Below are 17890 nucleotides of genomic sequence, written 5' to 3' on the forward strand. Positions count from 1 at the left end.
AAGTTATGAAACACTGAGGAAAATAAAAACAAGTATAAAGCTTATCCAGAAGCAAAAACATCTCAGAATGAAATTGAAGAAAGTGGAGAAAACCACTAGACCATTCAGGTATGACCTAAATCAAATCCCTTTTGACTATACAGTAGAAGTGAGAAATAGATTTAAGGGACTAGATCTGATAGACAGAGTGCCTGATGAACTATGGACGGAGGTTCATGACGCTGTACAGGAGACAGAAATCAACACCAACCCCAAGAATAACAAATGCAAAAAAGCAAAATGGCTGTCTGAGGAGGCCTTACAAATAGCTGTGAAAAGAATGGAAGAGAAAAGCAAAGGAGAAAAGGAAAGATATTCCCATTTGAATGCAGAATTCCAAAGAATAGCAAAGAGAGATAAGAAAGACTTCCTCAGTGATCAATGCAAAGAAATAGAGGAAAACAATAGAATGGGGAAGACTAGAGATCTCTACAAGAAAATCAGAGATACCAAGGGAACATTTCATGCAATGATGGGCTCAATAAAGGACAGAAATGGTATGGACCTAACAGAAGCAGAAGATATTAAGAAGAGGTGGCAAAAGACACAGAAGAACTGTACAAAAAAGATCTTCATGACCCAGATAATCACCATGGTGTAATCACTCATCTAGAGCCAGATATCCTGGAATGTGAAGTCAAGAGGGCCTTAGGAAGCATCACTACGAACAAAGCTAGTGAAGGTGATGGAATTCCAGATGAGCTATTTCAAATCCTGAAAGATGATGCTGTGAAGGTGCTGCACTCAATATGCCAGCAAATATGGAAAACTCAGCAGTGTTCAAACAGGACTGGAAAAGCTCAGTTTTCATTACAATCCCAAAGAAAGGCAATGCCAAAGAAGGCTCAAACTACCGCACAATTGCACTCATCTCACATGCTAGTAAAGTAATGCTTAAAATTCTCCAAGACAGGTTTCAGCAATACGTGAACCGTGAACTTCCAGATGTTCAAGCTGGTTTTAGAAAAGGCAGAGGAACCAGAGATCAAATTGCCAACATCTGCTGGATCACTGAAAAAGCAAGAGAGTTCCAGAAAAACATCTATTTCTGCTTTATTGACTATGCCAAGGCCTTTGACTGTGTGGATCACAATAAACTGTGGAAAATTCTGAAAGAGATGGGAATACCAGATCACCTGATCTGCCTCTTGAGAAACTTGTCTGCAGGTCAGGAAGCAACAGTTAGAACTGGACATGGAACAACAGAGTGGTTCCACATAGGACAAGGAGTACATCAAGGCTGTATATTGTCACCCTGCTTATTTAACTTAGATGCAGAGTACATCATGAGAAACCCTGGGCTGGAGGAAGCACAAGCTGGAATCAAGATTGCCAGGAGAAATATCAATAACCTCAGATATGCAGATGACACCACCCTTATGGCAGAAAGTGAAGAAGAACTAAAGAGCCTCTTGATGAAAGTGAAAGAGGAAAGTGAAAAAGTTGGCTTAAAGCTCAACATTCAGAAAACTAAGATCATGGCATCCGGTGCCATCACTTCATGGCAAATAGATGGGGAAACAGTGGAAACAGTGGCTGACTTTATTTTTCTGGCCTCCAAAATCACTGCAGTTGGTGACTGCAGCCATGAAATTAAAAGACACTTACTCCTTGGAAGTAATGTTATGACCAACCTAGACAGCATATTAAAAAGCAGAGACATTACTTTGCCAACAAAGGTCCATCTAGTCAAGGTTATGGTTTTTCCAGTGGTCATGTGTGGATGTGAGAGCTGGACTATAAAGAAAGCTGAGCACCAAAGAATTGATGCATTTGAACTGTGGTGTTGGAGAAGACTCTTGAGAGTCCCTTGGACTGCAAGGAGATCCAACCAGTCCATCCTAAAGGAGATCAGTCCTGGGTGTTCATTGGAAGGACTGATGTTGAAGCTGAAGCTCCAGTACTTTGGCCACCTCATGCGAAGAGCTGACTCATTTGAAAAGACCTTGATGCTGGGAATGATTGAGGGCAGGAGGAGAAGGGGATGACAGAGGATGAGATGGTTGGATGGCATCACCGACTCGATGGACATGAGTTTGGGTAAACTCTGGGAGTTTGTGATGGACAGGGAGGCCTGGCGTGCTGTACTTCATGGGGTCGCAAAGATTCGGACAGGACTGACCAGCTGAACTGAACTGAACTGATATCAAAGACAAAAAATTTTGACAAGTTATATTGGTCTCTTTTCACATCATCCATGAGAATTAGCTTGAGGTGAAATGAAAACAATAATGAAATCACAAGTGATTTTCTAAAACGTCTAAGCCCACTGCTTTCTCTCTGTGAGGGCAGTCCAAGCTAGGCTACAGCTGTTTAAAGTTTTTTTGTTATGTTTTGCTTTGTTTGATTTTGTCTCTCCTGTTAGTGGTACAAACAACATCTGTCACTTTTGATTTTATGTTCTGTAATGAGAAAAACTATATATGTATGGTTCTTGTTATGTATTCCTAGAACTCAGTGTAGTATCTAGTGCTTAATGGATATATAATAAATATTTGTTGAATGAGTAAAATAAATGAATCACAATGACAAACATAAATGTCTTTTTTTTCCCATTAATCTGGTAAAAATATGGTGTCAAGTGTCCAATATCTTATTGGAATAGTTTGTATTATAATGTCCAATATTGGGAAATTATAACATCCAATATCTTATTGGAATAGTTTGAAATAAATTTATCTTGCTTTCCATTGATTTTCTTTATCCTGTTTTATTTCTGTTTACTTAAATATATCTGAGTTTGAAGATAATTTGGGAAGTTGAAAAATCCATTCAGCCAGGGCTGAGTTCCTTATAAATTTACCAATTACATTTTTGCTAACTAAAAATAAAGATGTTCTAATATTTGAATAGTTGTATGACTTCAAATACATAATAGCACATACATAACACATAATAGGTTGTTCAGTCACTCAGTCAGGTATTTGAGTAATTGTATGACTTCAAGTGCATGATAGCATATACATAACACATAATACATGTCAAATATGGTAGAATTTGTAAGTGCTAAAAAAAAAAAGTCACCTGCATAGGTTAAGTTTTTGTTTCAAATATATGCAAATGTTTGGTTTTATTCTTCATTAAATTTTATGACATTAATTTAAACTTCCCATAACCAAAGTCCATCTCATTTAAAGTCACTTCAGTTGAAAAATGTCCCAGTTAGAGTATTAACAGTTAAGTTAACCTGTCACAATGAGGAAAAGTTTTTTCCTTCCTTAAAATAGCACAAAACCAAAATGCAAACTCCTAGCTGATGAAACATTAAATAGCTCCCACCAGCAGTAGAAAGCAGCAATATTAAGGTCCAGATTACAATACTCAACTTAGCCTTATTAAGGTAACTTTTTCCCTCTAACACATTGGTTGTTAAAAGCAGAAATGAAGCAATCTAGTTTTAAACTAGTTTAAACCAAAACTCTAAGTGTATGAAGTCTCAGTTCTTATCCAAGTTATTACATAATCATTATGCATTTCAACTTAAAAAATAGGCCAAATATGTATAAAAATGAAAGAAAATCTTTGTTCAAATAAATATGAAAATTTTCTGTTCTTTGTCAGAAGACTTTGTTTATATTTTGGCTTTCCTCTGTGCCATTTTGACTGTATAAAAATTCTAAACTGAGAAAGTTATGGAAAAAAGCCTTAGCATAATATAATGACCAAAACATTTCTGTCAGAGAGAAAAGTAAGAAATATGGCAGGGCAGATCTTTGTAGGCAACTTAGATTTTTAAAAGGGTAGCTATTCTCACTTACTGATAACAAGGGTGAACACCCAATATTCTCTTTCTGGGTCTGACTGAACCAGTCTATTTAATCAACAGCCAATGCACACATAACTGTAGAGTTTTTGTGGGTTTTTTTTAGATTAAGCTATATTCTAAGTACTACTGGGGATAACCTGATGTATGATTTCTAACATAAAAAAATAGAATAATTGTACAGAAAACTGATTTGATATCAAGTAAGAGTTCTAAACAGAAAGCTGTAAATGCTAACTTGAGGATTTTCAAAGATTAAAGGATTATTAAATATCATATCATTAAAGAATGTCTTTGGCTAAAAAACAATGTTCCAGATAGACACAAAAGTAATCAAAGCAGACTAAAACTTAGAATTCTATTACGTTGCTTTCACATACCAATATGCAGGGGAAAACACTAGAAATATATATATACCAAATGCTAACAGTGTTTCTTTAATAAGTTTTTGGTCTTAACAATTGTTCACGTATATTTTCTAGAAACACTGCATGAAACATACTCTCTTAAGTGAGGGAAAGTGTTAAGGGATACGGTAAATTCAAAAGATGGACAGAAAATTTGGTAGTTGAAGAAAAAAACATGAAGAAGTATGATTTAATCTGAACTTCAATGAACAAGTGGAAGTTTTTCTGGGTGCAGGGAATAGCATAAATGGCACACAGGTGGAAAGCAACAGCGCAGAGTTCATGTTGCTGGCGTATGGACTGGTTCAGGGTTAAGTGTGAGAGGGGACTGCAGAGAGTTGGTTTGGATTCAGGTTATGGCTAGTCGTCAAAGCCACACTAAGGACCCTACTTTGACTGGAGTGACAGAGGGGCAGGGGCAGAGAATACTGACAGCCCGTGAGAAAGGGACTCACATGAGTATAGAAATTTGGAGGGGATCTCCTTCTGGTAGCTTATGATGCTAACTGAAAGCAGGGAAATTTCTCAGAAAGTTTCTGCAAAGTTCCCTTCAGAGGTTCTAATAAGAGTTAGGTTAGGCAGCAAGAGATTTGAAGGCTTTTCAGAGCTAAAATTACAAGGATTTGCTACTGGATTTGCTACTGACTGGCTCTGAAGACATGTGGTGAGGGTGAGCTCTAGGAAGACTACCAGGGTTTAACAGCTCGTTGTGCAGAAGAGGCGTCAACTGTCAGAGCCTGAAGTCAGCCCACTAGTTAAAACCTCATATTAATACTCTGACCTGAGAATGTGAAAGAACTGAGTTTGCTATGCATGTATGCAGGGCAGAAAATATAAAGCTAAGGACAAAATTCTGGAGGATTTCTTATTTCAGGGACAAGAGGAGAAAGATAAGCCTTTGAAGAAGCAGAGGAAAGTTCAAACACAACCAAGATGTTTCCTTTCGCAAGAGACAAGAAGGGGAGAATATTTCAAATGGGAAATAAAGGGCAGCACAGTCAAGATGCTCCTAGGGGACAGGGAAAGAATGTTGAGGGTTTTAGCTTCACTCCTTCCTCTGTGTCCCACTCCCAGCCTTTGAAGCTGAAACACTTGTCCCCAAAATATCCCCTATACAAACGAATGTATGAGAGGAGAGAAAGAATAAAACAACAAAAACCTGCCCTATGATTTATTTAGCTAAGAAACAGTGCATCTTAAACCTAGAAGGACTTCAAGGTCAGTTACGTAAACTTTCATTTCATATACAAAGAAATGTAAGGCTGCCACCAGACTATATGACTTGCTCAGGGGCCCAAAATCTCAGTCCCCCTGGAACATACCTTAGTGCTTGTCTTGTCCACATCTCCACTGATACCAATCTTAGCTAGTTTCCTCTAAGAAGGTTAGAACCACGGAAAACACCACTGAATTTATGACGTAGAATTCTGAGTCTTTTAAGCATTTTTTCTGGCTCTAAAGCCTTCTTTTCCTTGAAGCAGGCTTATCTTTAGTAAAGACTACCTCCTTGTCCATCATCATTAGTATCCAGGTTTTATTTTTATTTGTTCTGCTTGTTTTATAGTTCACAAGTAAAAAGGAACATTGGAAATGATATTTTTCTTTAAAAGAAAAGCTAAATAGATAAGAAAGAATATCAGGAAGGAAAAAATGCGGGTAGTGTGTGAGTACACATCAAAAACATCTGACACAGAACTAGCTGAACTATGACAAGTGAAACATGAAGGAAGACAGCAGAAAAGAGCATCCTTAAGGGCTCTCTATTTTCTCCTGTTTCATGAAGGAAAAGATACAAGAAGCTGGTTGAGAAGATCACAGGGTCACAGCGTCCCCAGCAGTCAGCAGGGAGGGCCCTGTATGCAGGACAGTGGAAATGATATCCAGAGAAAAGGGTTGGATGGAAGTTGGAAGCAGTCTCTATGTGAGTTGGAGGAAAAAAAAAAAAAACAGCGTGCAAACGGTCACTCATACAACTGACAAGGATGTAATTAATTTCGAGAGCAGCTATTTTGAGGAAACTAGGGTGATACGGGGCTTCCCAGGTGGCGCTTGTGGTAAACAGCCTGCCTGCCAATGCAGGAGACACAAGAGACAATCCATGGGTCGAGAAGATCCCCTGCAGAAGGAAATGGCAACCCACTCCAGTATTCTTGCCTGGAGAATCCCATGGGCAGAGGAGCAGAGGAACCCTATACAGCCCATTGGGTCGCAAAGAGTCGGACAAGACTGAAGCGACTTAGCACGCAAGGTGATATTATCTGTTATGGACCAAGGGTTTGTGTTCCATCAAAATGTGTCTGTTAAAGCTCTAACCATCGTTGTGGCTGTATCTGGAGACAGGAGCTTCGAGGAAGGAATATATGTTTCAAGTGCTCATAAGAATGAGGCCCTGGCCAGACCTGACGGCCTTCGGCAACGCATGCCAATTCACCATGCTGCACTCCATCTCAGACCACACTGCCTGCACTACACTGGCGCCTTCACCTACGCCCTGGCTCGTCATGTCCGGTACCTTCGACATCAATAGGTCGGCCTTGCGAGATCACACGTACCTACCCTCCCCGGGCTAGTCACAGGTGTGGGAACACCCCTTCCTGGGCAGCTCACCATCCAACCACCGCCACTAGGGCGGATCCACCAGCTCCTACCAGTTCTCCAGGATGGGCCACGCATCCCGCCGTCCTGCACCAACGCAACGCCTCCACCGACTCTATGCAGCTCAACCGCAGCCTCGTGAACCACAGTGACGTGACGGAAGCCAGGCGGACCACAGCTCCAGCAACTCCCATACCTACAGCGCGTAAGCGCGCCTTGCGCCTCCTGCTTTAGTGTAGCCACCTTTCTGAAGCTGCGCAAGCACCCACCCCCGCCCCGTTCTCTAGTCGCTCAGGCAGTGCAACTGGACTTAGCCCCGTAAGCACCTCCTTTCCTGTCCAGCTTTTTGTTCTGGGAAAACCCGCGTGGGCTCACGGCCCCTAACCTGGGAGGAGAGTATCCCTGTGAACCGTGATGCTGGATCTCGATCCCGTCTAGGACCTCCCGGCCGCCTGAGCTTCTGAGGTCTCTGCAGTTTGCAATTGCTATTGGTCCAGCTCCGATTTTTCGAACCTGATGCAACTTGAGGGTGTCCACTTCACCACCACGTGGACACGTTCTAAGGCAAACCGGAAGACTGCCAGAGGGAAACTGTGCTTCTAATTTAGCAATGATGTGAAGGAAAGAAAAAAAAAGAAAGAGGTCCTGACCTATAGGATTAGTGTCCTTGTAAGAAGAGAGGCCAAGGAGCTCGCTCTCTTTTCTTGTAGACACAAAGAGGTCATGTGAGCACAGTAAGAAGGCAACCACCTAAAACCCAAGAGGGGAGCTCTTACCAGACACCTTAGTCAACCCTACCAACACCTTGATCTTGGACTTCCTGTCTTGAAAACCGTGAGAAAATAAACATATTGTTTAAGCCAGTTAGTCTGTAGTATTTTGTTATGGCAGCCCTAGCTGACTAACAGAGTTCCTTCTCTGTAAAGTGAGACAATAGAAGTACCTATCTCATTGGTTAATGTGAGGATGAATTGAAATATATGTGTAAAGTGCTCGTACATAACAAAGTAGCCAATAAATATTAATTAAAAATAATGAAGGAATAAGGTTTTTTTCACCTACCATGATTATGAGTAAGATAAACCACTTTGAGCTGTAAAATAATTGTGATGTCACTTTTAATATTCCTAGGTTATATCTCATTTGTATAACAAAAATCTGAATTTATAAATTAATTTCTAGTAATATTATAGGTAACTCATATGCAGAGTACTTCATGACAAACTCTGGACTGGAAGAAGCACAAGCTGGAATCAAGACTGCCGTGAGACATATCAATAACCTCAGATATGCAGATGACACCACCCTTATGGCAGAAAGTGAAGAGGAACTAAAAAGCCTCTTGATGAAAGTGAAAGAGGAGAGTGAAAAAGTTGGCTTAAAGCTCAACATTCAGAAAACTAAGATCATGGCATCCAGTCCCATCACTTCATGGCAAATAGATGGGGAAACAGTGGAAACAGTGTCAGACTTTATTTTTGGGGGCTCCAAAATCCTTGCAGATGGTGATTGCAGCCATGAAATTAAAAGACGCTTACTCCTTGGAAGGAAATTTATTACCAACTTAGACAGCATATTAAAAAGCAGAGACATTACTTTGCCAACAAAGGTCCATCTAGTCAAGGCTATGGTTTTTTCAGTAGTCATGTATGGATGTGAGAGTTGGACGGTGAAGAAAGCTGAGCGCCGAAGAATTGATGCTTTTGAACTGTGGTGTTGGAGAAGACTCTTGAGAGTCCCTTGGACTGCAAGGAGATCCAACCAGTCCATCCTAAAGAAGATCAGTCCTGGGTGTTCATTGGAAGGACTGATGTTGAAGCTGAAGCTCCAGTACTTTGGCCACCTCATGCGAAGAGTTGACTCACTGTGAAAGACCCTGATGCTTGGAAGGATTGGGGGCAGGATGAGAAGGGGACAACAGAGGATGAGATGGCTGGATGGTATCACCGACTTGATGGACGTGAGTTTGGGTAAACTCTGGGAGTTGGTGATGGACAGGGAGGCCTGGCGTGTTGCAATTCATGGGGTTGCAAAGAGTCGGACAAGACTGAGTGACTGAACTGAATATTACTGGGGGCTCAGAAGCTGAAAGCTCCGAAGATACTGAATTTGGATACCTTCATCATATCAGGGTGTCACAGAGTGAATAGCTTTTATTCTTGCTTTTGTTGTTGTTGTTCAGTTGCTAAGTCATGTCCAACTCTTTGCGACCCTATGGACTGCAGCATGCCAGGCTTCCCTGTCCTTCAGCATCTCCTGGAGTTTGCTCAAACTCATATCCGTTGAGTTGGTGATGCTATCCAACTATCTCAGCCTCTGTTGCCCCCTTCTCCTGCTGCCCTCAATCTTTCCTAGCATCAGGGTCTTTTCCAATGAGTAGACTCTTTGCCTCAGGTGGCCAAAGTATTGGAGCTTCAGCATTAGTCCTTCCAATGAATATTCAGGGTTGATTTCATTTAGGATTGACTGATTTGATCTCCTTGCAGTCCAAGGGACTCTCAAGAGTCTTCTCCAGCACCACAATTTGACATCATCACAATTCTGACTCTTACTTCAATGAATTCTAACAGTCTCAGACCTTGAGACAGTTCTCATGATATCATCATACCACAATGAAGCCCTTAAGTCTACCTTAGTATGTGCTGTAATTCGGACATTTCTCTACCTCTTTCATATAGTTATTTGATAAATAGCTATGCCTATGACTTGTGATCATTTAAAAATATATTTCATCTTTAGTCAACTTCCTTTTCTAATCTTCAGGTTTTTTTAAAAAATTGCTTGTTTTTGCACAGCACTGTCCTGTTTTCCTGGAGTTGTCAAAAATCATGTGCATGTTAAAAAGCATGGACTCACTTTAATGTTCTTTCTTCCCACATATCTTAGTCAGAAGAGGCTTTATTATAAGGCTAATGAAGACTCAGCACCCATCAGTTACAAGGCCCCTTCCAAGGATCTGACAGAAGCTCTGGGAATTTTGTATTCATAATTCTGTATTACATCACTTAAGGAGGCCTTCCAATTGTATACAGTCCCCCAAACCAGAATCAAGTCTTGCTGTTGCTGTATCTTCTGAGCTTTCAAAATCTTTAATATTTAAAGTAACATGCAAAATTTAAAAGCAATTCCAGTTTAAAAGAAATCAAGCTATGGAGAGTAGTCTGTAGCAAAATAATTCTGTATATAGCTCTCAGACTCCAAATAGAACCAAAGCAAGTATTTCTGTGCATATTGATAGATCCCAACTTTATTTTAGCACCAGAAATATTTTATCAAATGCAGTTTTATGTAGTGGAACTTCTCTAGCCTAAGATAGTCAAGAAGAGCCTACTTACTTACCACCCCTTCAACCCAAACACTGAAGCACTGCTAGAGAACTGGATGGATTCTCTCTCCACAGCAGTTTGAAAACCACTAATCTAGATGGGAATACACAGTGGAAATATGACTGGGGACAGAGAATGGATGGCCCGTGTGAATTTTTTTTTTTTTTTTTTTTTTTTGCAGTGTGTAAGTGCATTATTGTAGAAAAATCTACCAAGTAAGACTGTAAGACATTCACCAATCCCCACAGGACAAACAACCATCTCTTTCATGGGTCAGATACATTTATTTCTAGAGTCATGGGAGCACTGTGCAAGGTGAATTTTCAAGACTCTTTCTTTTCAGTTGATTTTCAGGTGTCTTAGGATAATACAAGAATAATTTCTTTCAGAGACATTTATATTCTAAATGGTCAAAGATTAATGTTGATGACTACAAGGTATAGGAAATACATAGAAGCATAGTTCATGTTTTTGCAGGTGAATTCCTTTTTTTCCCCCCTATGGGACTCTAAAAACCTGTGTCTTTTAAAAGGCCTTGAATCCAAGCTCAAAACACTCAAGAAAATACCCTTCATGCCCTTCATATCTCTGAGACTTTCTCCTAATTACATTTTAAATTTCACTCCCTTTACAAATATTTCATGATGCAAACAAATGAGATTTCAAAGGTATTTCTTGGTTCTAGCTCTTCTAAACATCCAGTGAATTTGATTTTCTTTAGGAAACATTACATTAGTCACATTGCTCTCCTTTTAATGTATGAAACAAACTATCAGTTCTTTAATTATGTCTTTGTACTTTGTTTAATTCTTCGTGGTAGTCTTAACCTTCAATCATTCCTCCATTCATTCAGCAAAAATTTATTGTGTCTATCTGCCAGATTCTGAATGAGAAACTAGGAGTACAAAAACAAATAGAATTAGAACTTGTCCTCAAAAGAAGTGGGTTCTAGCGGTCAATAATCATGCTGGTTGATTCATCTCTGGAATCTTCTAATGTAGCTAGGTATTTAATAAATGTATTCTGTTGCCTTGGAGTAACCATCTAAGCAAGATGCATAAACATTGCATTTGGTGGAAATTTCATACTTCCATGAATGCTCAGAAATAGGTTCTGTATTTCATCTTCTAATCATTTGCTTCTTTTATATGTGTGTTGTTAATCTAATATCTAGGATAAGTTATTTCATTCATACAGATTAAGTTGCTACCAGTACTAGATATGTTTCTAATCATGAGCTTACTTAGAAATTACACATACTTATTCAATACTCTATAAATTCCTAACTGGAGGATCAAAATCCTATACAGTAATTCCCCTACATACAAACCATCAAGTTGCAAATTCTCAAAGCTACAAACGTGTGTTCCATCATCAGCGTTAGACATAAGTGAAATTACAGCTTACCCTCCATCTCCTATTCCTGACAGTCCTTTAACTCTACCGTCTCCCACTTCATCTCTCTCCAGGCAAGAGTCAATAACTCCTCTTGCCTGTTCACTTGATGTCAGCCCCTATATTCCAGCTGTTGTACTGTACTACTGGATTTTCAAGGTACTGTGTTTCAAGGTACTGCAAGATTTAAAATGTTCTCTTTATTTTTTGTGTTTGTTTTTTATGTGTTTGTGTGAAAAGTATTACAAACCTATTACAAGACAGTTCTCTATAGCTGATTGTGTTAGTTGGGTACCTAGACTAACTTTGTTGGGTTTAGAAACAAATTGGACTTACAAATGTGCTCTCAGAATAGAACTCATTAGTATTTTGGGGACTTACTGTAGTTACACAGGAAATGCTGATTGTATTATCACTTAGTGTTTATAGCATTAGCCAAGAATTAGTAAAATGTCTTCTAAGCAAGAATTAGGAATAATGTATTTTGGGGATCCTGCTTGAGTTATTGTGAATTAACTCAGTGTTGGGGTCCCAGTTTCTGAGCATCTCATTGGTTTCCTTTCTTCCCCACTAATATTTGCATCACCGATTACACTCCAGAGGGGATTCCTTCTGGTAACTGAGCCTCTCATCTATCAACACCTCATACTTTCTTTTATTTAAAGCATTCTTGAGTTGAAAAATTTTTTAGCCATCCAAGCCCAGGGGTTATGTCCAACTAGCTTCTTTGCTAGCCTATAAGGGAAGGAAACAGTAGAGGAGCCTTATTCATCTGTTTTGAAAACACCTGGTCTGGGGAGAAAACCCACTTTCTATTTATTTGACTTGATGGCCCCCACTTTTACTCTTAGCCTACACTCCATATAATTTCTGATGTACCCAAGTGTAGCCTGTCGTGGTTACCAGTGACTGATATTATTAAATATACAAAATCATTTTACCAGATGATAAAAGAAGCTACAGTGTCTAAAAATTTCATATATCTAACGTGTTGTATAAACAGCCTAAATCCCCATACATTTTATAACTTCAGCAGTCTAAAGGTTAAAGCCTGTCAGTTGAATTTCATGAATTTCAGGAAGAAATGGGGAAGTAGCACCAACTCTTCATTGTATACCAGTGATCAAACATCTCCTCATTACACTTCAATATTGTTGCCTCTAAAGGTCACCATTGCTGAACATAATCACACAAAATCAAAACTGCAAACTTTATATATCATAGAGGTGGTAAATAGCTTGGAGGTTTATTTTCTGCCACCTGAACAACATTCTGAACCCATTTATAAATTCTTGGTAACTGTGGCGGGAACCAAACATATTTCCAATGCTTGACAATAGCTCCAATTAAATCAATTTCATATAAAAATATTTTTTCAGTCATTTCAGGTGAAAAATACAACTCTTATTCACTAAGTAGAAAACATCTTTTTAATTGGTCTGTCTAAAATGGATTTTTCCTTTCCTTGTCTTCCTGTAAAAACAAATTTGATAATTATTTATAAACACCTTCAGGATGGAATGTATAAAAGTTGAACTCAAAGGGAAGTCATGAAGTTCATTTAGTAAAGTCCTGGTATGCCCAGTAAGTCACAAATGTTCTTTAGTTTTTCTGTGCATTGATTTTGCTGTATGTTATTTGGGCAATCTACCACCTTGTTAGATCTATAGCCTAGCTTTATCCAGGCCACCATTGGCTCTTGCTTGAATTACTATAACAGCCTAACTGCTTCCACTCTTACACCCCTGTGTTCCTTCTCTGTTCTAGAGTCAGCATTATCTTTTGAACAAATAACTTCATATCCAAAGGAAAGGAACCCTTCAGTGGCTTCTGATTACATGTAAAATAAAATTCAAATTTCTTACCATGGTCTACAAAGCCCTGAATAAACTGACCCCTGCTTATCATTCTGATCTCAACTCCCACTGTTGTTTTTCCTTACTCTAGCAGCACAACTCATTTATTGAACATTCCAAGTAATTTATGCCTAGAGATCTACACTTTTATTATTCACTATGCAGGTAAGCATCCTGTCCCCAAATCTTGACATGGCCATTTCTTTTTTTTTTTTTTTTCCCCTTCTGTCTCCTCTAGAATACTCTCAGAAAGAAAATCTGTTTCTACCCATCCAAACTGTTTACTTTCCCCTCCTTAAGACTCTTTCCCCACCTCCTCATTGTTTCTTTCATGGAATTTACAATCTGAATTTATAATCTGTCTTATTCAGATATTTTGTTTGCTGGTTCTTTCTGTCTCTGCCTTCACTAGTAAACAAATTGTGCTCAGTCTGTCTTATTCAATGGCATGCGGTAGAAACTCAATAATAATTGATATAAGTATAATAAAGTCCTGGAATATTTCTCTTGTTAAAAATGTCTTTATGCCATTAAAGCAAGCTTGCAGACAGACTTAATTCAGAAAAAAAAAGCATAACAGTTTGACATGTATAGATGCAACAAGTATAAAGTACGCTTTTATATGTTGCACTATTTTACATATTCATTTATAATTTTTGCTATTGTAGCATGGTAAATTCAATATGATATTTTTTGGAAAGTATGATTTTTACCATGCTATAATGAAAAATGATTCTAATTAGATTCCTAATACAATTTTTACTTTAAAAAGATGACAAAGTGTTTCTTTTTCAGTATGCAGCAACTACCAGGGAGTATTTTTTTAAATGTCCTTCCCATATTTAAATCAAACCATTCAGTACTGTAGGAGCAGGAGGCCAACTGGTGATAAAATAATGCCCTTTGTTCTGATTTCTTGCCTTCATGGTAAAGAACTTAAGATGGTTAGTTGCTTGTTTTCATAATAGACCATTAAGTTGCCCATTTAAGAATTCAGAAGAGAACAATTCAAAAAGGAAATTAAGAAATCCCATTTTCTAAAGCATCAAAAAGGTTAAAATACTTGGGAATACACTTAACCAAGGAGGTGAAAGACTTGTACACTGAAAACTACAATATTGCTGAAAGAAATAGAAGATATAAATAAATGGGAAGACATGTTGTGCTTATGGATTAAGAGTTACCTTTGTTAAAATATACATATTGCCCAGAGTGATCTACGATTCAATGCAATCCCTTTCAAAATCATAATGGAATTTTTTGTAAAAAATAGGAAAATAAAACATCTAAAATCCACTAGGAACCCCCAGGGACCTTGAATAGCCGAACAATCTTGAAAAAGAACAAAGTTAGAAGCCTCATATGTACTGATTTCAAAACATACTACAAAGCAACAGTAATAAGGTGGTGTGGTATTGGCATAAAATAGGTATACAGGCCAATGGAACAGAATAGACAATAAACCCTTGTATATGTGGTGAAATGATTTTTGACAAGGATGCCAAAACATAGGGAAAGGACAATCTTTTCAACAGATATCAAAATCAAAAAATGGTATTGGCAGAACTGGATATCCATATATAAAAGAACAAATGTGGACCCTTATCTTATATTAAAAAAATTAACTCACAATGGATCAAAGATATAAATATGAGACATAAAACTATAAAACTTTTGAAGAAAACAGAGGAGAAAAGCTTCAGGACATTGGATTTGGCAATGATTTATTGGATATGACACCAAAAGTTCAGGCAACAAAAGCAAAAATAGAGACTATAACAAACTTAAAACTTCTGCACATCAAAGGAAACAATCAACAGAGTAAAAAGACAAACTTTGGAAAGAGAGAAAATATTTGCTCATCATCAGGAAGTTAATATCTAACGTCGATATGATACAACAATAACAACAAAACCTTATTGAAAAATGGGCAAAGAATTGAACAGACGTTTAATGGCAACCCACTCCAGTATTCTTGCCTAGAAGATTCCATGGATGCAGGAGCCTGGTGGGCTACAGTCCATGGGGTTGCAAAGAGTCAAACATGACTGAGAACTTCACTTTCTTTTTCTTTTCTCCAGAAAAGATATGCAAATAACCAACAAGCATATGAAAACATGCTCAACAAAGGTAATCATAAGAGAAATGCAAATCAAAACCACAATAAGATATCATTTCACATCCACTAGGATTGTTGTTTTCAGTCACCCAGTCGTGTCTGCTCTTTGCAACCCCATGGACTGCAGCACTCCAGGCTTCCCTATCCTTCATCACCTCCCAGAGTTTGCTCAAACTCGTGTCCATTGAGTCAGTGATGCCATCCAACCATCTTGTCCTCTGTCATCCCCCTCTCCTCCTGCCTTCAATCTTTCCCAGTATCAGGGTCTTTTCTAATGAATTGGCTCTTCACATTAGGTGGCCAAAGTGTTGGAGCTTCAGCTTCAGCACCAGTCCTTTCAATGAATTCAAGGATTGATTTCCTTTAGGACTGACAGGTTTGAGTTCCTTGCTGTCCAAGGGACTCTCAAGAGTCTTCTCCAACACCACAGTACAAAAGCATCAGTTCTTCAGTGCTCAGCCTTCTTTATGGTCCAATCTCACATGGCCACTATCAAAAGAGCATAAAATAACAAGCATTGGTAAGGATGTGAAGAAATTGGAATATTTGTTCATGGTTGGTGGGAATGTAAAATGGTGCATTTATTATGGAAAACAGCATGGCAGTTCTTCAAAAAATTAAAAATGGAATTACCATATAATCTTGCCATTCTACTTCTGGGTATATCTCCAAAAAGATTCAAAGTAGAATCTTGAAAAGATATTTGTACACCCATGTTCATCACAACATTATTGACAATAGCCAAGAAGTGTAAGCAACTCAAATATCCATCAACAGATGAATGGATAAAGAAAATGTATTACATACCAAGGAATATTAGGAAGTCTTAAAAAAAGAAACTCAATTACACGCTGCAGCATGAATGAACCTTAAGAACATTGACACCAAATGAGATAAGCCAGTAACAAAAGGACAAATATGGTATGATTCCACTCACACGAAGTATCTAAGGCAGTCAAAATCTTAGAAAATAGAAAGTTGATTGTCAAGGTCTAGGAGGAGTTAGCATTTAATGGGTATAGAGTTTCAATTTTGCAAGATGAAAACATCTGAGATCTGTTGCACAACAGTGTGGATATACTTAACACTACTGACCTGTACACTTAGAAATGGTTAAGATGATAAATATAATGTGTTTTTTACCACAATAGCAAAAGAATTCAGAGTAAAGCTTTCTAGTGTTATTTCTTGTAGCTAACAGAAATAAGCTTACTTCATGAAGTGCTTGTGCATGTGTGCATGCTAAGTTGCTTCAGTTATATCTGACTTTTTGCAACCCTATGGACTATAGCCCACTAGGCTTCTCTGTCCATGGGATTCTCCAGGCAAGAATACTAGAATGGGTTGCCATGCCCTTCTCCAGGAGATCTTCCTGACCCAGGGGTCAAACCTGTGTCTCTTGCATCTACTGCATTGGCAGGTGGGTTCTTTACCACTAGTGCCACCTGGGAAGCCCCATGAAGTGGTTACTTCTGTTTAATTTTCTGCACTCTGCTTGTTGATAAAAAATTAGATAAAATTAGAGACTGAGAGCCACTAAAATGAACTTTTGTCAAGGCAATCTATCAGATAAAAATTACAAGGACACAAAGATTGGGGAAAAGAAGATAAAATTGATTCCCACATTAAAATGCTACTTCCCGCAGCTGTATCTGCTGGTTTAATCAGAATATTTGATGTATGTGTTGTAATGTGTGAACACTTAATATCAATGACAGAAATAAGGGTGACTCTCTAGAGATTTCATGAAAAAAAACCCATGAACTGAATTATTCAAATATTTCTTTGCATTTTGTATTTCACATAACATGCTTTAATTCTACTTGTTTATGATTAATACCCAAATACGTTCACAAAGACTTCAGAAAAGTTTTATTGTGGGAAATCAACTAATAAATTTCTGTCAACATATGAAAGACAATTGTCAACTTTACTCTTTTGATTGTAAGATTAGGTTTAATTTCCACTTAAGAGAAATCTAAAAAACTGTTTTTCTGAGTACAGCCTGGTTGTTATTTCACATTTCTTAGAAAATACGTGTTGTTTTTGTTGTTGTTGTTAAAATCTTTCCTGGCTGTTGATCCACACCTGGATGTGCCATACTCCATTCCAAAGAACTTCGTTTCCCTTGATTTTTCCATCATCTCTTGGCCTCACATTGCCAACAGTGATTCGCATCCAAACTTCCTGTGAGACAGGAACTCCCTGTGAGCAGTGGGGCTGGCACATTTCTCAGTCTTTGGTATCAGCATGGCATCCAGGACATGTGCCATTTGCTGCTTCTTAAGCAGGGCTCTCAATGCAGGGATGAAACAGAATTACAGATAGAGACAGATGATTGGTTTCTTATAACTTTTGACTTCATGTGCTGATTCTGTTCAACCTAATGA

At 38.3% G+C, this 17890-nt stretch overlaps 1 long non-coding RNA gene across 1 annotated transcript in view; it reads right to left on the reverse strand.

The window, feature by feature from the left end:
- Positions 1-6930, reverse strand: part of LOC145542209 (uncharacterized) — an 88852-nt gene extending 81922 nt beyond the window's left edge. The window contains exon 1 of the long non-coding RNA XR_014079667.1: positions 6858-6930. This is a non-coding gene — a long non-coding RNA (uncharacterized LOC145542209). The remainder of the gene's footprint in view (positions 1-6857) is intronic.
- Positions 6931-17890: the final 10960 nt, after the last annotated feature.

This window comes from Giraffa tippelskirchi, chromosome 3 (assembly GCF_054371585.1).
Source record: "Giraffa tippelskirchi isolate mGirTip1 chromosome 3, T2T-mGirTip1v1.2.pri, whole genome shotgun sequence".
NCBI classification, from domain to species: Eukaryota; Metazoa; Chordata; class Mammalia; order Artiodactyla; family Giraffidae; genus Giraffa; species Giraffa tippelskirchi.